General features: G+C 37.4%; 1 protein-coding gene across 8 annotated transcripts in view; it reads right to left on the bottom strand.

Moving 5' to 3' along the window:
• The window catches only part of LOC143253937 (syntaxin-like), a 111,840-nt gene that overhangs the window by 56,184 nt on the left and 31,629 nt on the right, over nucleotides 1–24,027 (bottom strand). The gene's annotated exons all lie outside the window — the stretch shown is intronic.

Raw genomic sequence — 24,027 nt, forward strand, 5'->3', positions numbered from 1 at the left:
ACCTAATATTAATGACCATTTTTCCCCGCCTGGTGGATATTTCAAACATCACGTTGCATGTGCCAACTTGCCGCTCTCCCTTACTCAGAAACATATACAGTATATATTATTCTACTTTATGTAACTTTTTTCATGTCCCCACGAATCTATTTTTACTTCGTAAATTTAATGCTGCGATATACAGTAAGTCATAGGACACCATGTCAAACACAACGATCTTCACTCGCGTGATAAGACATGAGAATCAATCAATTATAACAACTGCACTATAAACAACAGGCCTAAGTGTACTGTTAATACACGTATTATTTATACCAGTATATTTTAAACAAAATTGTTCATACCACATGGATCAACAACAAACAAAAACACTCGAAATTTCTGGAAGCCAACAACAGGCTTTTCACAACAATGTGAAAAAAAAAAGTTAAAATATGGTATTATATGTACATATGTTCGTATACTGCTGTAATACATTCAACACTTACACACGCCATGACTCATATGGATCACTGCGCATGTTCAAAATTATTATTCATATTACATTCAGTGAAATATGGTGTTTTAAGGAAATTTCGATTGATTTGTGATTTAAATATCTCTAGCAACCACAGTACTGTTTCGTCTGCAGAGTGGAACTGATTGATACGAAACCCACTTTGCAAAGCATGTTGAAAATACATTAAAAAAAAATCCTTTACACCGTGTATCAATGATCAGAATTTTATTTTAGTCAACATGATAAAAGACTTTAACCCAACTTTGTTTAGATTTACATAAATATCAAATAATCTAGGATATATTATAACTTCTGAATTTAAACTTAAAAAAAAAAACGTCTGGAATACCAGTGTAATATGAAACCACAGAAATGAAACAGAAGTCGTTACAATACAAAGCAGAACGATATAATTATGTAAAAACGATATTTGAAATAAGCAATCTTAAATGATTTGCATTTAAACCTGGAGATATTCTGGTGCAAGTTCGTATGAACCACTCTTGCCTCTTAGTATAGGCTGCAGACGTATTCACACGCGTACAAACACATATACTAGACACTTGTGCAATGTCTCTAAGAGTTCCATTTACATAGTAAATAAAAATCAACATTAACAGTAACTTTATTTCTTGCTCTTGAAATTGATATGTCGTCTTGTAGCCTGAAGAGTGCATAATTTTTCTCGTGATTCATGACATGTGCACGCATTACTGACTTACGACAGTACATATTGCAACGTTAAGCGTCCCTTACGTGATGTTAGTTTAGTGTCTACAAGCAGAATGACTGTCAGACAACACGCTAATATATAATGGTGCGAATGGTTAAAACAGGTAAACCATCCAGGCAGTCTTCGGTCCCCTTTCGGAGAAACTAGCGAACCCGTGGACATATAGTCCGTTTTTCACGGGGCTATAATGTAAACGTAACGCTAGAACTGCTTACTGTTTCCCACTTTATTTTAACTATCACTACCACTATAATGCAAATTTAATTTCTTTAATCCAGTTATGAACAGTAATTGGTAGGACTACTTATTTACGTGCTCTAACGTAAATCAATATTGGTATGCTTTCACGAAATCTCCGGATTCCCTAAAGGGTTGGGTGAAAAGTGTTACACTTGTGCAAACGTCCGAACCAAAACGAAGTTCGTGAGTCAAGCAATCAAGAGTTACTTGACACTGAGACACAGACAGACGATAAAGTTACACAGACTTTAAAACTTCATACACGAAAAATACCATTACTTTACAGCGTTCTCTAAATCTTTACAAAGTTAAACGGATGAAATGACACAAACGTATGTCAGAAAAGCAACAATGTTTTGTACAACTTAGCATGAATACTCTACAAAGAATGCCACATTATCTTCGCGTCTCGTACCGTGTTTCTCCGAAAATAAGACAGGGCTTATATTAATTTTCACTCCAAAATATGACACTAGGGCTTATTTTCGGGGGATGTCTTATTTTGATATATTAAAAAAATGAAGTTACAAAGTAAAACTATTAAACTAACCATTTAAAATAAACTATTATTAAACTATTAAACTAACTGATTAATACTTAAACTAATTAACTAACTATTAAACTAACTAATAAATTATTTTTTTTTATTTCTTTCCTCTTCCTGCCACTCTTAACTAGGGCTTATTTTAAGGGTAGGGCTTATATTAAAACTATCCCCAAAAATCACACTAGGTCTTATTTTATGGGTAGGTCTTATTATCGGAGAAACACGGTAGTACCAGTTTGTCCTGACTGGTTGGTTGGTTTGGCCTTTTATGGCACAAAGCAACCAATCTATCTGCGCCAAACATCCGGTAAAAAGTTAAAATTAAAGTAAAATTAGTAAAATTCATAAAAGAAAATTAAGGTAAAACAAAGTCCAATTTTTGAATTAAAAAATAACAAAAACATAAATAGCATTAAAACCAATATTTACATATAGTCTACAACGTTAAGAGAAAACTACACTAATGCATGTTGTAATGGACTGTGTAGTATAATTGTACTTATCATAACTCGCCAAGAAGACCAACAGCTAAGCACAAAAACCACTATCAGTCACCTGAAATTGATTTTCCAGTCCTGGTTTCGAGTTATTTGACGTTACGCAATTTTTGATTTCAAATCGAACTAGATGTACCTCAATTCTTAGAAGGGAATCACATTCACAAAAGGTCTAACGTATAAATTAAAAAAACTTAAATATCATTAAAAACATTAATGACCTTTAAAAAACTAAAAAAAATCTAACGGTTTCAGAGGGAGAGAAATTGAAGCCGTTCGCTGTGGTCCACTTCAGTAAACGATTGAGGGCAGTCTGCAGCTGCCGCTTACTATACCTCATGTTGCCCCCATGTGGCTCAGTGGTGTGTCTGCGGACTTACAATGCTAAAAACCGGGTTTCGATACCCGAGGTTGGCAGAACACAGATAGCCCATTGTCCAGCTTTGTGCTTAATTCAAAACAACAACAAATACCTCATGTTCGACGAGTGACATGAGATGTGAAAGTCAGAGGCCGTTCATTGATGGTGTTCATCTTTACACTCCATATTGTATCACAAACCTTCTCAATGTCAAATAATGTTGATACAACATGTTGTCGTTTGAAAAAGGCTTCTCTAATTGACATGATGTTTCAAGTCGAATCAGGTGGCCCATGGTGGAACGCTGTCGTCAGAACCCACAGTGGGTGGGCGAGAGGAGGTTACTTGACTCGAAGAACCAAACAAAATGAGCATTAACCATCCTCTCTAAGATCTTACAGACACAGCTCGTCAAAGCAGTTGGATGGTAGTTTGAAGGAATCTTGGTTTCCTTCCTAGGGTTAGGAAGAGGTAGGACAATAGCCTGCTTATAGCCTATTTAGCAGTGTTAGACTTGAGGGAAGGCAACTAGTCATCACCACCCACCACCAACTCTTGGGCTACTCTTTTACCAAGAAATAGTGGGATTGACCGTCACATTATAACGCTCCCATGGCTAAAAGGGCGAGAAAGTTTGGTGCGACCAGGATTCGAACCCACGATCCTCAGATTACGAGTCGAACGCCTTAACCCACGAATAGGTGCATGAAAATAAGTGTAAGAACCACTATTGAAAAGAGAAAGGTTGTGATAAAAGAGCATGTGCTCCAATGAGCGACCCCTCCCATCAATATCAGCACTTCCCCAGAGGGGATGATGTCCATTAAAGTCCCCCAGGATTAAAAAGGGATATGGCAACTGTTCAATGAGAGCATCAAGGTCCGATTGATCATATGTCTCTCCAGGCGACAGGTAGAGATGACAAATAGTGATGGTATGACCCCAAGGAAACACGAATGGCTACGGCCTCCAAGGGTGTCGAGTGGCAAAGACAGGGTGGGTACATGCTGATTAACCAACAGTGCCATCCTTCCATGCACTCGTCCACCACACAGTCTGCCATTTCTCTACAAAGAAAACCGCCGAAAGGTGACTGTATCGGCAGGTTTCAGAAACATTTCCTGTACGGAAAGACATACAGGATGATAGGAAGCAATCAGTGTTTTGGTGTCATCTAGATTAGAATGTAAACCTCGACAGTTCCATTGTATCAAAGTGGCCATTTTTATTTATGTGTAGGTGAATTAGGTAGAGAGCTCTTCTGCTTACGACCACGCCTTTTTTCTTTATTGTTTTTATTCGATAGAGGTCTGTCGACTTCCATGGATCCTGTCCTGGGGTCGATTGGGCAGGTCTTTGCTGTTAGAAGAGGGATTCCAGCGACTAAGGATGTGAACGAATAATCGTTTTGCATCTTGGGGTTGTAGAAGATGTATCCGAAGAAATGCTCGAACCTGGAACCAAAGGAAGTGCATCTTTGGGTTTCCTGGAATGTATATTAAAAAGAGAGGTGGGTGTTAACATTGATTCAACTTTTTTAACCATGTAGGCCAAACGATTCTTTTGGAGGCACAGAGAGGTCTGTCTACACTCCCACTGTGGTAGTGGAATGAAGTGCAGCAGCATACATCTGATATGAAGTGGTAGGCAGCAACGTTAGAGCCTCACGATAAGTAACGTTATGAATCGTTTTCAAACGATGCACCTTTTTTTCTTCCAATCATTAGGGCAAAAACGAAAGTAGAACAGGTGAGAGCCATTGTAATTGACGCAATAAGGGTCCATTTCAGACTCATAGGCATCGTGTCCATTGCTACCACCACGAGCACACGTCAAGGAACCACGACATGAAGTCTTCGAGTGACCAAACTACTGACACTGGAAATATCGGAGAGGGTATGGAATGTATAGCCGTACCCTGCAATTAAGATAACCTACCTTAATGGTGGCAGGTGGACATGGTGATGTAAATGTCAGAATGATGACATTGGTCTGCATCCTAATTCCATCTTTGTGAGTCGAGATACGCCTCACTGCCAAACAAGGATGCTGCAGTAACGCCAGGGTTTCGTGAGCACTACACCCAAACATCAGCATCAGATACAACACCTGTTGAGAACATTCAACACTGGTACTTGGTTGACCCTAACCATAGTGGACCAGCCGATTGACCCAAGGTGGTCTACCCCAAAGCCGCCCGTCTAGAGGAATTCAAGACCGAAATGGTGCGTTAGGGTTGGACCCCTCAATCACCAGGATCCTCTCCTCCCCTTCACGGGACACCACGCATGGCAAACAGGTGGGTGGATGTTTAGATCCCAGAGGAGGTAAAATGAAAGAACAGCCTTCCCTGGGAGGTACTCTCACCACGTACAGGAATCCACACCGAGGGGTTTTCCCGACTGTTTGGTAGGTTTGATAGTTTCTAAAACTCTCGACTCGCAAGTGTTGTTTCTGTAACCATTATGTTAAGTTATCATGATATTGTTTATCCGAGATGTTCATGGAAACTATAGAGATGAGGCTTGTAGTTTGGTGTTCAACTCGCATTCTGTAAATCACGGGACCTAAACCCGACGCCCTGTATGTATGTGAATATTCTGATGGGTGAGAATAAAAAAATAAAAGTTTACATATTATAGTAATGAAAAACTAAACAATAATTAAATTAATATAAAACTGCACATGAAAAAGTCATTAAATGACGTACTTCTGATGTTAGTGTTGTTTTCACACATCGTAGGATCAGTTTGACATGCGAGTATGAGAACGAACGAGATCATCTTTGCTTTGTAAAAGAATCCAAGAAAAAGATTGTGGGCCACTGCTTTAGTGGACTTTAGAGCATTTTAACCTGCAACACAGATTTCTGGAATGAATATTTCTAACAGTTCTAGTATGTTCTATAAAGTTTCAAATCATAACGTAACGGTGAAAATCAGACTCGTTATAGTGAAACCAAAGACCGAAACCATTTTAATTACAGCGAAACTGGAGCCTCATATTACATCCACTGCAGTGCAGGTGAAGCCCGATGCTGGACCCACAAAACTCCAACTGAGAAGTGAAACTAAAAATTTGATCCAAACACAGCGATCTAATGTGACGAAACTGTTGTAAAGAAATTGATAAAGATTTCTCTCCAGTTTTTTAACACTGTTTTATATTCTTATTAATTACCTATGTATCAGTTGAAATTGGATAACTTAATTAATCCAGAAAATATATGGCGAAGAATATTTGATATTATCCAAAATAATACCTTACATTACTATACGCTTACAAAGTGAAAAAAAAAAAATATATCGATTCAAAGTATTAAAAAAAAAGGGTTCTATAAATTATTTCGTATCTGCTTGGGTTAAAAGAGGACACTTTATGTTTAAATAATTCCGTGTCTCTTGAACTTAGCCTAAGACTGTTTTAAGCCTATCTGTGCTTCCAATCTCAAAATTTCGAAATGGTAAGACAAGAAAACTAGTCAACACTATCCACTTCCAACTCTTTATCAACGAATAGTGGGACTATTTTAAGGTTTAAAGAATGAGCGTGTTCGATGACAGGTTTCGATCCCGCGACCCACAGATTGAGAGTCGAGCGACCTTACCGCCAGGACGTCATCTAAAAAGGTACACGCAGAAACTATTTTCGGTTTTATGAGAGACTAGGCGAATACCGTACAAAGGAATCATTTCCCAACACACACACACACACACACACAAACAGTTCGTTTCTTCCAGATTTCAGTCGCGAATTAATCTGTATTCATGATAACATAGTTTCAGAATTCAAAATTTTCGTCTATTGTTTTACCATTTTCACATCTAATATCGTGATCTTAGCCATAAGATTAAAAGCTAGAGTTTTAAAGGAAGAATGAAGTCGGGTGTGGCCTTTGTTATTAGCTTGCCGGACTGCGAATTCGAGAGTCTATTGTTCATCAACTGATGTCATAAAAATCGTGTTTCGTCTTTTGGAACTGTGGGAGTGTTATAAGAGTTAAGTCCTACTATTCGACTTGAGTAAATGTTGAATATTTATTTTTCCACTAGGAGGTCTTTGAGTAGGTAGCTTCGCTTTGCACAAATCTCCTAAACAAATAAGTATGGTTAAAAATGAAAAATGTTATGCGAGTTTTGTGTGAATAAACAATGTACGTGTGTAGTAACTTCTCGAAATGGTTGGTTTGTTTAGAATTTCGTGCAAAGCTACACGAGGGTTATCTGCGCTAGCCATCTCTAATTTGGTAGTGTAAGACTAGAGGAAAGACAGCTGATCATCACCACCCACCGCCAACTCTTGGGCTACTATTTTACCAAGGAAATGTGGGATTGACCGTCACATTATAACGCAACCACGGCTGAAAGGGCGAGCATGTTTGGTGCGACTGGGATTCGAGCCCGCGACCCTCAGATTACGAGTTAAGTGCCTTAACCACCTGACCACAACGGGCCTCAAGGGACAAAATAGTGCTGAAGTATAATAGATCCAATTGTAATATCTTATAACAAGTAGAATTAAAGTTTTGTTTGTAAATTGTTATGGTACAGTATATGTACTCTTGAAGCTACGTCACAAATTTGTAGATGTAAGTTTAGTTTTCTTTTGTTTCTATGTTTTGTTGTAGTTACTCGTGTCACAAGGATATTGCACGATTTGTTTTATAAATGACATCGTAGAGAAATAACGACACTCTCTGACATATGGCTCCAAAATACACTTTTTCTGAACACGACAAAATAAAGAACCGAATCAGACAAGATGAATTGATACATTTGTTATATACTTATTTATAATAAAAACTCGCTCATACACATGTTGTAATACAATAAATGAAGGGATTTTTTTTTTAATTTCACGCAAAGCTACCAGAGGGCTATCTGCACTAGTCGTCCCTAATTTAGCAATGTAAGACTAGAGAGAAAGCAGCTAGTCATCACCACCCACCGCCAACTCTTGGGCTACACTTTTACTAACATGAACGCAAGGGAATCCGAGCCAAACAAGTTGGTATAACTGCAATGTCCCCGAAATTGTTCTCTTTGAAGAGTAAATAAAACCAAAATTATGAGTAACAACTGTTTTTTTTATTTCTTGCTTTTGAAGTTGATGTCATGATGTGTTGTTGCAAAGAGAGTGAATAATTCTTCACACACATATAAGCACTGGGTCTGTCATCACGCAGGTGTATCAAAACATGTAGCAGTAGCATCCTGAAGACATATAAACGTGTAGCTATAGCACCATAGATATACAGTGCTTTGCAAAAAATATTCACCTGTACCACTAATGTCACATTTTGATGAAACAAAGATAACGTAATCATTTTTACAATAAACTTATTTTAATCAAAACTCGAATGATCAAACTTTACACTGTTAAGTGTTAAGGGGACTGAACGTCAGTGACCCCTACAAAAGAAAAAATATATAAATTAACTGATTACTTATGTATTCAGTCCCTTAAGTTAATACTTGGTGGAAAAATCTGTGGCAGCAATTAGGGTAGGTTGCCATCAGCTCAGAACAATTGGTATGATGTAATTTTTGTCCATTCCTCCTGGCAAAATGACTCCACTATGATAAGTTCTTTTGTGTTAAGTGTTAGAGAGATTAACATAATGTTTGATACAGTGATGAGTTATTTTATTATCTTAATGATCAAGTTTAATCTGGTAATTGTTTTAAGCCTATATGCTTTTATTTATTTTTATTTATTCTTGTAAGACAGTTTGTTTGGCCAGGCCCTGGCATAGCCAGGTGGCTAAGGCATTCGACTCTTAATCCGAGGGTCGCGGGTTCGAATCCCCGTCACACCAAACTTGTCCGCCCTTTCAGGCGTTGGGACGTTATAATGTGACGGTTAATCTCACTATTCGTTAATAAAAGAATAGCCTAAGAGTTGGCGGTGGGTGGTGATGATTAGCTACCTTCCCTCTAGTTTTACACTATTAAATTAAGTACAGCTAGCCGTCGTGTAGCTTTGCGCAAAATTCAAAACAAACCAAACCAAATCTGTTTGACCACCCATAGGATCTTGCCGATACTCCTCAGTTAATGTCACTGAATTCCAGAATGTCGCACGTATGATGACCATCGTAACAAGAAACTTATAAACAACAATTATACTGACAAATAAAATTGATACATTTGGACGATATTAGAACAGTAAGTATTAAAACATTTCCTTTAAAGCTGTATATATTATTTCTAAAATCCTAAATTACAGGATATTCTATACGACAAACGCTTGAAAACAATATATCTATCACAAAAAACAAAACGCGAGACATTTTTTTCTTTTTAACACTTCAACTTGTAGTGTACTTTAAAGATACACTAATCTGAGTTTTACTTTTTCTATGCATTTGCTGTAGTTACAAGGACACCGTTACGGCTATACAAGTGAAATAAATGGTACCACAGACAAATAAAGATATATGACATAAAAACAGATTTTTGCTAACACTAAAGATACGAACTGTTCCACGAAATGGACCACAATCACACAAGATGAATGAATATGGTTTTTTCATGTTATAGATGAAGTATCGATAACATGAAATGTGTAGGGACAAGGAGTTATGTATAAATAAAACAATGAAATAATTTAAAAAGTGTTCGACATAAGTAACAACACACGTCTATAACAAGAATTTCATATTGATTACAATGTTTCTGGCAAAAGCCTTTCGTCAGGCGGTTGAAATAAAATGTATTGGTCTAATACAAATATTTAATGTAAAGCGATTTGGTTTGGTCTGAATTTCGCGCAAAGCGACTCGACGGCTATCTGCGCTATAATATCCCCACAGCTGAAAGTGCGAGTATGTTTGGTGGACTGGGATTCGTACTCGCGACTCTCGGATGGCGAATCGAGTGCTTTAACCACCTGGCCATGCCGAGCCAAAGCGATTTGGTTCACATATGAAACAAAGTGCCCCAGTACAGATATTTAGTATAAAGCATATTGTCAGAAATTATTTGTTAGTAGCATATATAGTAACGTGAATATACATAAGTTGGGCTCAGGATTCTTCTACAGTAAGTGTTTGTGACTTCTTGGTGATAAATTTGATAAAAAAAACGAACAGTGCGCATTCCATTTGTTTTTAAAACAATGTAATTCCAAACAAGTTAAATACTTGTATGTAAATTCTTTACATAATGGAGATCATAGTTCTGTCTTAAACGCTATACGGTTTTATTTTTGTCCAAAGTTCACTTAGACCAATTTAATCGCTTTAGAATTCAGTTGACAAGCCGAACCATTTTTCTCTGTTTTTATCGCAATAGTATCCGCATATTATTCACTTATGCTATTGCACGAGTAACTGCAGTTGTATCCTAGGCTTCCGATAATCCTCTGCTTTTTGTGCGAGTTCACGCAAGCGGGTTCATTTACTTTAAAATACTCTGTGACAAGACAACTTATTCTCTATCTCCTCCAAACTGTTAATTTCACTCTGACGTATCAAGCATTTCGCCATTCATTCCCGAGACAAAAGTTTTCTAACTTTTCTCTGACCGAACTTCTCTTTCACGTGATTTTACTTTTACTCTGTTTCCACTAGAATGATCGCAGTTGGTTTGTTTGTGAATTTCGCGCAAAGCTTCACGAGAGCTATCTGCAGTAACCATCCCTAATTCAGCAGTGTAAGACTACAGGAAAGGTAGCTAGTTATCACCACCCATCGCTAAATCTTAGGCTACTGTTTTAGCAAAGAATAATGTTATTGACCATACATTATAATTCCCGCCGGCTGAAAGGGGCGAGCATGTTTGGTGTGACATGGACTCGAACACGCAACCCTCATATTAAGAGTTGAATGCCTTAACCACCTGACCACGCCGAGCCAGAGTAGCTACAGCTGTTTAATTTATCACTTAGGTCTCCTAGAAAACTCTCTAGCCTCGACATACACGGATTGCAAAGAATGTTCGACGTTATCGATGAAGTAACAATAATAGTGATATTATTACTATCTACACTAAACAGTCTTTTATATCCAACAATAAGCCCTGTTAGAGAAATATATGATATATTTCTCACTATATACAAAGATTGTTTTCAGCTCATATTATAAACCTTTTCACATAGTCTTTTCCAATATTTAGTTTTATTGTTGGTGTCACATAGGGCTTCTAATGGGGCTCCACCTTGACACGATCCCTTTTCTGCATCTTTATCTTGTGTTTCTTGAGATGTGTATTTCCTGATCAATCTGCATATTGGCACAGTAAATCATGTTCCTCTTTCTATCGAGCACTGCCCTAAAATTTCTGTAGTAAAGTTTTCATTCTGCTCCTCCTTCAATTCATATGAACCTACATTCGGGATGTCACTTTGAGCTTTAAGAGACCTTGCTTGCTTTTTGTTCCTTTTAGCTTTTCCGATGACTTCAGTCTTTTTCATCTAGATTTTCCAAATTTTTACTCCCTGATATATTTTTTCAATCACCAAGTACCTTTATGTACATGGCCTCAAGATGTCCTACACAATATGGAGCATCCACCTTCATTTTTGCTATGAGAAACTTCATTGTCTCATCTGTTAGTGCACAGAGATGCATTTTGTATTTTCTTTAATCATCAGATACTAGAATGATTCTCACTGTTTCACTACTGCACCAAGTGTTTCTTAGAAACTTCAAGTTCTTATCCACAATATATCCTCTCACTTACTGGTATGTTGTAATTTAATATCACTTCTTGACGTTTGTCACACGCTCCAAATACTACTGGCACTGTTGATGCGTTTGCCAACTCGAGCTAACCATTAGTCGTCCACTGATAAATCATAGCATTGGCAGTTACTTCTTGTGGTGAATCTGACGTGTTTTCTTGATTACGTTTCTTCTGGTACTAGCATCCATGATGCCAATCACTCTTTTCTTGTTTCTTACTAGCACTGTCTTTGGAAATAGCTCCAGCTGCTTTATGATGAGGCTTCTGCTGTTGTTTGCTGGTGATAGACTTGCATTCCTTAGCAATGTGTTCAATTTAATAACAAGTACATCATCTCTTCTCACATTTGTCAGTTAGTCTCCTGTCACCTTTGGTAGACTCTTGCTTCTGGTCAACCATACTTGTTTGGAATATAACTGGATATTCCAGCTTGATCATTTCCTCCACATCTCTTGGTGCTCTACCTGTAAGATCAGCGACATGTCAGATGATCGCATGATCATAAACTGTTCATCTAGCAATAGGTCTGCCAGTCCTTCAAAAATATCGTTACATTTGGCCATGTCAGTCCACCTTATGCCGGAAATAAAACGAGACAAATTACCCAGTCGCCTTTGTCCCAGTTTTGACTTTGGGCAAATCTTTCCACGAAAGCATCCATGTCATCAACTTTCTGTTCATCAAATTTAACAAACGTAGACTGGCTGGTCCTGACTCCACTGCCATTCTCGAGTCCTTGTTTTGATTGGTTGAGCTGTACAATATAAATTTGTGCTTTTATTCTCTCCACTTTTAATCTCTTTTTATTCTTTCTATTTCCAGTCGTTCCTTTCTCTCCATTTCTTCCTCTTTTCTCGTCTCTCTTCTATTGTCTCTCTTCCTTATCTAATTCTTCTTGTTGTTTAACAAAATCCCATAGTTCATTCTCTTAACTTGAAACGCTCTCCTCTTTCTAGCCATTTATCAAAATTTGAAATAGTTATACGTGGCGTAATTGTAATCCACACTATTTGTGCTACAACTTCAGTTGTGCGTACATAGGCCTACTTATTTCGGTTGTCAATCACGTTTTTTTCTACCGCCGCTTACAACTGTGTTATTGTGGCTGACTCGCCAAATATCAAAATCTCACTTTTCAGTAGCATATATAGTAATGTAAACTGTGTTGGACCAAGTTTATTCTACACTAGGTGTCTGGAACTTGGCGATAAATTCGACAATAAACTAACGGCACGAACTACTAATTTTTAAAATATATATTCGAACCAAGTTAAATGTGTGTACAAAATTTCCTCACATATATATTTAAAAATTAAAAAGTGGCCTACTATAAATATATGATGTTAAATGATATCGTGCACATGTTAAGTATTGTGGCCTGGTATAGATATTATATGCAAAGTAGTCTAGTATAGCAATTAAAGGTTGATTTTTTTCTAATCCGTGATGACGAGAAAACCCACTTGAAGAGAAAATTATATATATTTAAAAACGAGCCTGACGATTCCCGAAGAAGGTCGAAACGTTGTTCGCTCATCTATAGTGCTTTCTCTACCCATACCAGCCGTTTTTAAATATACAATTGTTTTTTAGTCATATTTTACTAATTTGAAATGCTCTTAGAAATGTCCATAGATATGTCTACATTAGGTTTTCGGATTACAGAGAAACTAATAGAAGCAGCACTTGCATTTGAGACCGCTTGCTTGTCAAGAGTTGATCTTCAGTAACCAGTTTGCACAGAAACACAGTTTAAAACATTAGCACGTGGCGTTTTCTTGTTAACAACCACGTAGTACAGTGAATTATAAAATGATTTATTACAAGAGCTTGTTACGCCTATCACGCATCAGCGATAACAACGTTGTTACAGATACCTGCTTTGTGGATATTTATACTCTCAGAGTGAGTTATTAAAGTGCAGAATAGGTATTGTAAGTTTTAGCATGAATGGCACATTATGCGTACGTTAATTAAACGGCCAGGTCAGAGACCTCTAAAATTCTGGTATGCAGACACCCCTAATTTTTAAACTACTGAACAGACCTGATATCGTTTTCATTGGGATTCAGTCCATGTTATGAACCAGAGAGGATCAGGAATTGATACTTTATTTTGCATTTCCAATCTTCGTTGTTGACCTGAATATAACCTGAAAAGGTCGAAACGCTGTTCTGTATTTTAATTAAAATTTTAATACCCATTCCAGCAGTCTTCAGAATACATTTCACTTCAGTAGGATTTCTCGTCATAGTGTTTTTTTAATTTCGCGCGCAGATACACGCTAACCGTCCCTAGATGGAAGGCAGCTAGTTACCACCACCCACCGCCAACTCTTGGGCTACTATTTTATTAACGAATAGTGGGATTTGACCGTAACATTATAACGCCACCACGGCTGAAAGGGCGAGCATGCTTGGCGCGATGGGGATTCAAACCCGCGACCCTCGGATTACGAGTCGAGTGCCTTAACCACCTGGCCACGACGGTCTCTAAGGGACAGAGTAGTGTTGAAGTATAATAGATCCAATTGTAATATCTTATAACAAGTGGAATTAAAGTTTTGTTTGTAAATTGTTATGGTACAGTATATATACTCTTGAAGCTACGTCACAAATTTGTAGATGCAAGTTTAGTTTTCCTTTATTTCTATGTTTTTGTTGTAGTTACTCATGTGACAAGGATATTGCACGATTTGTTTTATAAATGACATCGTATAGAAATAACGACACCCACTGATATATGGCTCAAAAACATTTTTTCGGAACACGGCAAAATAAAGAACCTAATCATACAAGATGAATTAATACAGTTTTTATTATTTATTTATAAGAAAAACTCGATCATACACAATATGTTCTAATACAATTATGAAGTGAAAAAATTGTTTGTTTTGAATTTCGCGCAAAGCTACTCGAGAGCTATCTGCGCTAGCTGTCCCTAATTTTGCAGTGTAAGACTAGAGGGAAGGCAGCTAGTCATCACCACCCACCGCCAATTCTTGGGCTACTATTTTACCAACGAATAGTGGAATTGACCGTTACATTATATCACCTTCACAACTGAAAGGGCGAACATGTTTGGTGTGATGGGGATTCGAATCCACGACCCTCAGATTACGAGTTGAGTGCCTTAATCATATGGCCATGCCAGGCCTTGTTATCATGAACAAACTGATTAATGTTACAATGTTTGCTACAGGCTATGTTCACTTTGACACAAATTGTAAGCCTGATTTCACGAATTAATGAATATTTGAATTTAAACTTTAAAACTACCATAGGCTTAATATACGAACAATATTTAAAACTGGTGGATAAGCAAATGCTGTTTGACTTGCAGATCAGCTTACAGAAACACTAATTCTTATTGAATAACTTTATTCGACCAATCTTCTTTCGATCATTCACACATTAAATACTTCACTGTATTCCATGGACTAATTGAACAAGACCCATGGGTAAATACCAGTCAAAATATTCGACTTATAGGTACAAACGTTTGACTTGTTTTCAACATATTTTAAAACAAGTGGATTGTCAAACAGTGGAAGTCAACAAGGCTTCATCGAGGTAGTGAAAAAAACCCAGAAATAAAACAGTGGAAGTCAGAAAGGCCTAACTGGGGAAGCGACAAAAACAAATAATGGGAGTCAGAATTTTGTTTGTTTCAAGTTAATTCCAAAGCTACGCAATAGGTTATCTGTACTCTGTGCACCACTGGTAACTAAACCCGGTTTCAAGCATCACAAGTCTGCAGAAATACCGATGTACCACTAGGGAGAGAGGCGGAAGTCAGAAAAGCTAAACCGAGGAGGTAATGACAAAACAAATCAAGCAATGGACGTCTGATGAATGACTCAAACTATTTCGTCTGAAGCTTTACGTGTTGCATGCCAGCTTTTAAAGCTCTGGTATTGGGCGAAAAATATCATAGGTAAAAACGTGGAACACGCAGTTGAAAACAAAACTGAAACAACTTTAAGTTGGCCTCCACTCTATCATGAATTCTTCACGTTTTAAAAAGTGACGAAAAAAACAAAACAAACTAAGATCCATCCACTTGGTAACAACTTTTCTTTCTTTGATGCCATTTTACTTCAATTGGATCTCAGACTCGACAAAGGGGAATATTCTGATTTTCAGATTTCCTGATTTATGTTAGTGTAAGAGCTGGTCGGTAAATTAGGGCTACACTATCACCACTCATGGCTGCAGTTTAACTATTTATTCATTTATTATTAATTAAAATTACTAATAAAATACGGATTAACACTTGATGTAATATTGTTTCAATAACGAATACAGTTATGACATGAACCTCAAACTATGTTGTTCAATATTGTAAATCGCACACTTCTAATTTTCTAGCGAACGGAAGTACTTTAAATAAAACTAGTCGAGTACACAAATGAATAATTCCCGACAATATGCTAGGCCTTCACAGCAATATGTCTCCGGATTTACAACGCTAAAATCAGGGGTTCGATTCCCCTCGGTGGGCTGAGCAGATAGCCCTTTGTGGCTTTGCTATAAGAAAAAAACACACAAACATGCTAGGCCTTCCGAACACAAAGTATCTACGCATGCTCATACAGTCGTTCACTAATAACAGTTACCAATAATTCTGCTCCATAAACAGTTTTGTTTATTAGGTCTCTCCAATACCCATAGACAAAATATATACCCTAAAGCAGTAGTTCCCAACCAGGGGTGAGCGTTCCAGGAGGTGCGAGGTAAAAATTTTTGTTTATATTAAGGGTACTGTCCTATATATTCAAAATTTACATTCGATTTTTATTTCTTATTTTTCTTGTTACAGACGTAGCTTTTTACCTTGTTACGATAAACTATCGTTTCTACCGTCACCGGCGCAGACCGAAATCTTAATTTAGAACTGTAAACAAATAACATACGAAACGTAAACGTGACCTAAATACTCGGCACAACTAATTAGGTTACGTTCGTGAACGCCGTCTTAAAGTGTCTATTATTTATTTATGTTATGTATTCACGTGATCGTGACGAGAGAAACTTCCAGAAGTATCCAGAATTAATCGATGACGTCATGTGGCTATATTCGAGAATGTTCTAGAAAGTTTCGCAGAGTATATAAACCCATGCGTAGTCAGTGCATTGTTGATTCTGTGTTCGTGCAAAAAAGACTTCATAATGTCAAAGAAAAGGAAATGGAATGATAATTATGTGAAGTTTGGTTTCACTTGCATCGGAACAGCTGAGGATCTGCAAAAACCCCAGTGCATGCTTTGTGACGCTTTCCTTTCAAACGCAAAGTTGAAGCCATATAAGCTGCAGGGACACTTCAACAACCGGTATGTTGCAGGCCATGATGTTGTATCGTTGAAAGGTAGAAGGGCCCGCTTTGATTCTCAAGCAACCTTTCTAAAATTAGGTTTTATATCTGCTGACAAACCACTGCTGATGGCTTCATACCACGTGGCGTATGAAGTAGCCAAATCAAAGAAGCCCCATACAATTGCAGAAGAGGTGATAAACCTGTGTGCATTAGAAATGGCAACAATTGTTCTGGGAAAAGAAGCCTCAAACAAGCTTAAATTAGTGCCGTTATCAAATAATGTTATTCAAAACCGAATTGGTGATTTGAGTTCAGACATTTTGGACCAAGTTATCGCAAACATCAGGGCTAGTCCCTTGAAAATCTCTCTCCAATTTGACGAAACAACTGATGTTACAAATTACAGTCAACTCATCACACTAGTGAGGTATGTCCATGATGGTGCCATAATGGAAGATTTCCTGTTCTGTGAAAATCTGAAAACAACCACAAAAGGGAAAGATGTCTTCCAGTGTGTGAAGGACTTCTTTGCGAAATATGATTTAGATATCCAAATTATTGGTTCTCTGTGTACCGACGGTGCCCCTGCTATGCTAGGAACTAAATCAGAATTTTTCGCACTGATGAAACAAGAGATTCCGCACTTGCAAGGTACTCACTGTTTTCTTTATCGACATGCTTTGGCATCAAAAATGTTGCCTCCAAAGTTGAAAAAGGTCCTTGACACTTCTGTGAAGACCATCAACTGAATTAGGGGTCGCGCTCTGAACCACCGCCTCTTCAAGTCGCTTTGTGAAGATTTTGGAAGTGAGCATTCAGTTTTGCTTTTCCACACAGAAGTCCGCTGGCTGTCACATGGGAGAAATTTAACACGTTTCTTTGAACTGCGAGAAGAAGTCAAAACGTTACTGAAGGAACGTGACTATGATCTGCCCAGAGAAATAGAATCACAAGAATTCAACCAAATGCTAGCCTATTTGAGTGATATTTTCACTCGTATGAATGATCTGAGTGTATCTCTTCAAGGGAAAAACATAGACATATTGAAATGCTGCGAAAAGTTAAATGCTTTCAAATAAAAAATTATATCTTTGTGTCGACAAGTTAAAAGAGGGAATCTTTCAAATTTTCCATCACTCGAAGAAATGGTAGGTGAGGATGAGTCGCTAATTCCATGTGTGTGTGAAGAAATTGTGGATCATTTGGAAATACCAGCAAAGTAATTTGAGACATTTTGGAAGAGAACTGGAATCTTCTAAAGAATGGATTATGAATCCATACTCCTTCAATTTGGATAATGTGTCGGATGATGAAGAACTGAAGGAAGATCTTATTGAACTGCGCACAAATCGAGTTCTTGAAATGCAGTTTGAAAGCAAAACTTTGGAACAATATTGGTGTTCAGCAATGGCCATGGTTCCAAGACTTTGTGAGAAAGCACTAAATGTGCTCATCCCATTCGTGACGACATACTTGTGAGTTTGGATTTAGTGCCGTTTTGTCAATCAAGACAAAATCTAGAAATTGCTTGGGTGCACAGGCAGACTTGCAGGTTGCTATCAGCAACAAAGTGCCACGCTTTGAAAAACTCATAAGAAATAAACAGGAACAAAGGAGTCATTAAATTTAAATTGGCTTATGAACATTTGAACACTTCAAATTCAAAGATATTTCATTTCATGCATGGATGAAATTTTTTTTTTTTTTGTGGGCCATGTAAGGTTTATGCAGCTTTTAGTTTGTTGTAATATTTCTTTATTACAACCGTCACACACAATTCGTTTTTGTTTATATATCATTAAAAACTAATTATAAAAATCTGTTTTGGCCACCTTCACCTTTATTCTTTAATAAATAATTACTGTGAGGGGTGCGAGAACATATCAATTTTTTAGGCGTGCGGGGCATAAAAAGGTTGGGAACCACTGCCCTTAAGTGACATGTTTCTCAAATAGATACGAAAAAAAATGCATACTCAAAATTAGTACAATTGATTCGAAGGATCTATTATGTTCAGGCCACAAATAAATATTATATGTGGACACTAACTTATTAAATGAAAAATACAATAGACTAGAAATATATACAAGTACAACTTGATGGATGTTCTGAATGTTTTATCTTTCCTCAAGCTTCAAGGTACAAATCATGTGGAAGGTCACTCAATATCCAAACTGTTAATAATACTGTTATATAATACACGAAATAAGACTAGAAATATATACTACAACTTGATGGATGTTCATAAAGCTTCAAGGTACAAATCATGAACCACTGAGATAGGCTGGTTTATATTGTTAAAGAAAACACGAAATAACACGTTGATACAGTACAAAACGATATATTTTTATTCCGTACAGCTGGTTTCTTGGAAACAATAAAGTTGGATACAATATTAAGCCAGAATTTCCTTTACAATCTACATAGAATAAAATCACTTAAAGAATATACTATAAGAGAACATCACAGGGAAATAAGTAGTAAATATTACTCTTGTTGCAGGATTTCCGCTTACTGATATGGATGAGAACACTGAAATGTGTAAACATAATTTACAATAATAAAAATAACTGAGGTTGTATTCAAAGTATTTCAGAAATAGTGAAAAAATAGCAGTGAAAACATTTTGTGTTTAATGTAAAAGGTATGTGAACAAATAAACGAAGTTACTGTGGGGTCTGTAGATGTTTGTGTTATCAGGATAAAATTTAGTTATATGAATGTGATAATTTCATATATGTATAAAACACATTATTTATAAAACTAATCTTAAGTCACTCGACCAATTTCAACCAAACTTTCAAACAAGAGGCATATTACTGGGGGTTCATAACCCATTCCACCCCATTAGTACTTTTATTGAGCGTTTATTATCTTTGACTTGAGTTTACGTTATATATGCATAGATGGCTCTGCGTCAAAAATACATTTTTTTTTTTTTTGTAATATAACAGTTTTAGAAGAGTACGCAAACATCTTATACATCTTACACACTATGGTCGTCACTATTGCAATAATGCATAAACTAAGCTGTAGTTTTTGCTCCAACAGATACAATAAGGCTGATATGAAGAACCGTTTCTTAAGTTATACCCACTTCCTACTTTGTCCCGTGACCTTCACGCTCCGGTCCGTAAAACACTTCTGCAGCCAGTGACCGTCAATTAATCAATCACGTGAAACAAGGAAAAGGGCATTAAGAGCTAGGTGTTGAAAGATAACAAAAAGCACCCCCCTACCGCCACTACTTTGTAGATTCCTCTTCTTACAAGGCCATCCTGACCGTCACACAATGTATATAACGCTTTAAATATACACGTATTGAGTGCTTAAATCTTAAGTAAAACCTCTGGTGAGGTAATAATGAACATTCGAATAATGTTATAAAAAGTGTGACAAGGTTATGATTTTTGTGTTGTTTGTCATAGCATACACACCTACATTTATTCAAGTTCATTGTTTGTTTTGAATTTCGTGCAAAGCTACTCGAAGGCTACCTGCGCTAGCCGTCCCTAATTTAGCATTGTAAGACTAAAGGGAAGGCAGCTAGTTATCACCAACCGTCAACTCTTAGGCTACTCTTTTACTAACGAATAGTGGGATTGACCATCACATTATAACCCCCCACGGTTGAAAAGGCGAGCATGTTTGGTGCGACCGGAATTCGAACCCGCGACCCTCTGATTACGATTCGAACGCTTTAACCCACCTGGCCATGCCGGGCATGACCTTGGGTACTATTTACCAACCGAATTACCTACAGTGTGCCTGTTCAACGTTAAGGGGCTATTATGTGCGTAGCTTGGCGTATCAAATTCTAAAGAAACAAATTATTATTAGTTAGAAAACAAATTCTGCTCCGAGAACATCCGAATTATTGTTCTAACCCCACATGATGTTCCCATATAGTTTATGCCTCACACCTCTCTCTCTCTCTACTACATAGAGGTTTTGTAACATTTATGTATAGATTAAAACAAATTACCCCTAATGAATTCATTTTTGATGCAATATCGTTTCATACACTCCACATTATAATTAAATATATTGTGTGTCGCTCTGTCATACACGAGCGTTTAAAGCATTGTTTGAAATTCTTTCACATGCTTAATGCTTCTATAATTCACTTCCGTGTGGAATGTCTTGTGTTTATTTTAACAACAAAATCTCCAACGGTCATATTTAATTCGTGCGAAGCTTAAAAATTGATGCATCAAAATATTTTTAATGAGTGAAAAATATACACTGAAAACAATTCACGTTGAAAATACCAAAGTTTTCTGAATGAATTCATTTAATCGTTTGTGTGTCGGTTGAGACCTAAAGGTTGTAATTTCGATTATTTTTCCGGACCGAGCGAGACACCCTCATTACAAGTCTCAATGCTTACTAGAGATTTGTTTTTCTTTAATTATTCATGTATTTTGGTTATAACCACAATATTTAGCATAAAGCCACATAATAGACACTCGGAGATATATTTACAACGTGGATAAAACCATAGCTTTCAAGCTTACCATAAGTAATTATAGGCAACCATTCAAATATTGATGTATTTATGTTTCGACCAGCTCTTTAAAGTTCAAAGTCTCTTTGCATCTAACACACGATACATTATTTCTCCTGATAAGCCAGTTATAGAACCAGGAGAATAACAATTAGCCACAGAACCTCATACAAAGATGGTATAATCAGTAGGTTAAACATCGACAGCAGTCTGGTGAAAGGTACTTCGTATAGCACGCGATTAGTTCAGTAATCCAGTTTTGAGCTGTGTCGTTTTCATCTCAGCTAAATCGATTAAAAGACTATTCAAACGAGTTTCATATGTTTTCTGGTGATGGCTATAGCCCGAGATAAATCTGATGGGAAAGATTAAAATCACCTCACCAGGCTCTCTTTCGCTACCAAGGAACACAGATCCGTAGGTTGAAACAAAAATGAATACTATAAATATTAAATATTAGGTTATAATATCAGATTTACATTGCAGTATAGGGAATCACTATTATAAATAATAATTTAACTCAAATATAGGTGGTAAAAAATATGCAAGAGTGAGGGAAAACAGATGATTTGTTACTGTACAGTGTTTTAATAAAATTCTTGAACTGTGTTTGGGACAAAGAAACAAATCAATGTGCGTGTTACTTCTACAAACTTCGGTAAGCAATGTACGCTTGGCATTGGTTATAAAAACATTGTCGGCGGCAGAGGACACGATAAGGTGTTGCTGGAGTAAGGTACATCAGGATGTGTCAGCCTCTCCTATGGCTTCGCACCCAACGAGAAATGATTACCGCAAATACTACAGTATGTCGAGTGTAGCTCCCTCAATATGTCGTCTAGTCCGCCTTACACCTTCTCCAGGGAAAAGGGCTGTTTAGTTAAAGCTACAAATTAAAACTACGCGGGACGTAACTTGAAAGAATCCCTTTTGTCGTCGAGTGTGTTAATGTTTGTCGGATCTATAAAGACTCGTCTAATATTAAACCTTCCCGTACAGCATTTGATACATAGAACCGAATAGTACGTATGGATGCGATGGTGCGAAAGAGACGTCAAACGGGAGAAGAAAATTGAGGGTCAATTTGAGAGGTAAGAGACAGCTGACACGGGCGTATATCTGTGTGGCACAAAACACAGATTTTCAGAAATAGTTCACAAAGTGTTGTGTTTTTTTCTCGGTATCATTAAGTTCAGTTTGCGTGATAGTGCTTTCAAGCTTTCCATGTATACTTAGGTGGGCCCGGCACGGCCAAGTGTGTTAAGGCGTTCGACTCTCAATCTGAGGTTCGCGGGTTCGAATCCCGGTCGCACCAAACATGCTAAATTGGGGACGGCTAGCGCAGATAGCCCTCGAGTAGCTTTGCACGAAATTCAAAACAAACAAACAAGTATACTTAGGCCTACTGACTGATACTTACGAACTATCGCTTAGATCGAAAAGCTTAGAAGCACGCCTATATTAAATATATACATTTCGGCTACTGAAAAAGCCTACATCTAGGCCTAATTATGTAATTCGATTGGTAAGAACACGAGAATCACAAAAACAAACACACAATTTGTAGGCCTGTGATGCAATAAAACAATTCAACAGACCAAACTGTAGGGGGGGGATAATTGTATGCATCATACCCCCCACCTAAAATGAGGGAGGATGTATCCCCACAGGATCTACGCCCCTGGCACAGATAACACTGATTCAAGACAGAATCAGTAGTTAGACATTCAAACCTCTTCGCATGCAATTGCCTTGCATGTGCTAACATACGCACGTGTATATCTGAAAGTCACAATATATAAATCAATTTCCAAATATGGAAGCAGGAAGGAAGGCATAATTGCAGCTTAAGATACACGTCATTACGACAAGGTTGGGTGAGGAACAAATACAACGAAACGAGTACAATTAAAAGTTAATAATGCGCGTATCTAGGAATAAAAAATAAAACTTTGATAACCAACCACCATTAATTGGCGGGGTGTTTTGAATTTCGCGCAAAGAAACCTAATTACGCTAGCCGTTCTTAATTTAGTAGTGTGAGACTAGAGGGAAAGCAGTTAGTCATCACCACCCACCGCCAACACTTGGGCTACTCTTTGAGGACGAACATTTTTGATGTGACAGGGATTCGAACCCGCGATCCTTGGATTACGAGTCGATGCTTTAACCATCTGGCCATGCCGAGCCCTAATTGTGTGTGTGGGGGGGAGAGTTAACGACAGTAAACATGCACCGCGCGAAGTTTTGCAATCAATGTCGCGTGTTGTTTAACTGGCAGTGATAACAAGTACTTCTACACGCATGTGTCGTATTAATGTAAGGTCTTTTACACAGTTAATCAGCAGTATTTGGAACCGCACTATATTAAGCAATAAATGTAATTTAACAGTGCATAGGCCAAGAATCGATTCTAAATCAGTGGCATAAGGAAGCCTGAGGGGGATGCTCCCCTCACTTTCCCATGTTTACTAATAAAAACGTATCAAAATTAGGAATATTATTCTCAGGAAAAGCAGAGGAGTGCATGAAATTTAATCCCAAATCCAAAATGTTCCATGGGTCCCAAGACCCAGCCGTAATGGACGTGTCTGTGGCACGCATTCTTCCACTTCGCTCGATCAAAGAACCCTTGGGCCC

This window comes from Tachypleus tridentatus, chromosome 6, assembly GCF_004210375.1.
Source record: "Tachypleus tridentatus isolate NWPU-2018 chromosome 6, ASM421037v1, whole genome shotgun sequence".
Lineage (NCBI taxonomy): Eukaryota > Metazoa > Arthropoda > Merostomata > Xiphosura > Limulidae > Tachypleus > Tachypleus tridentatus.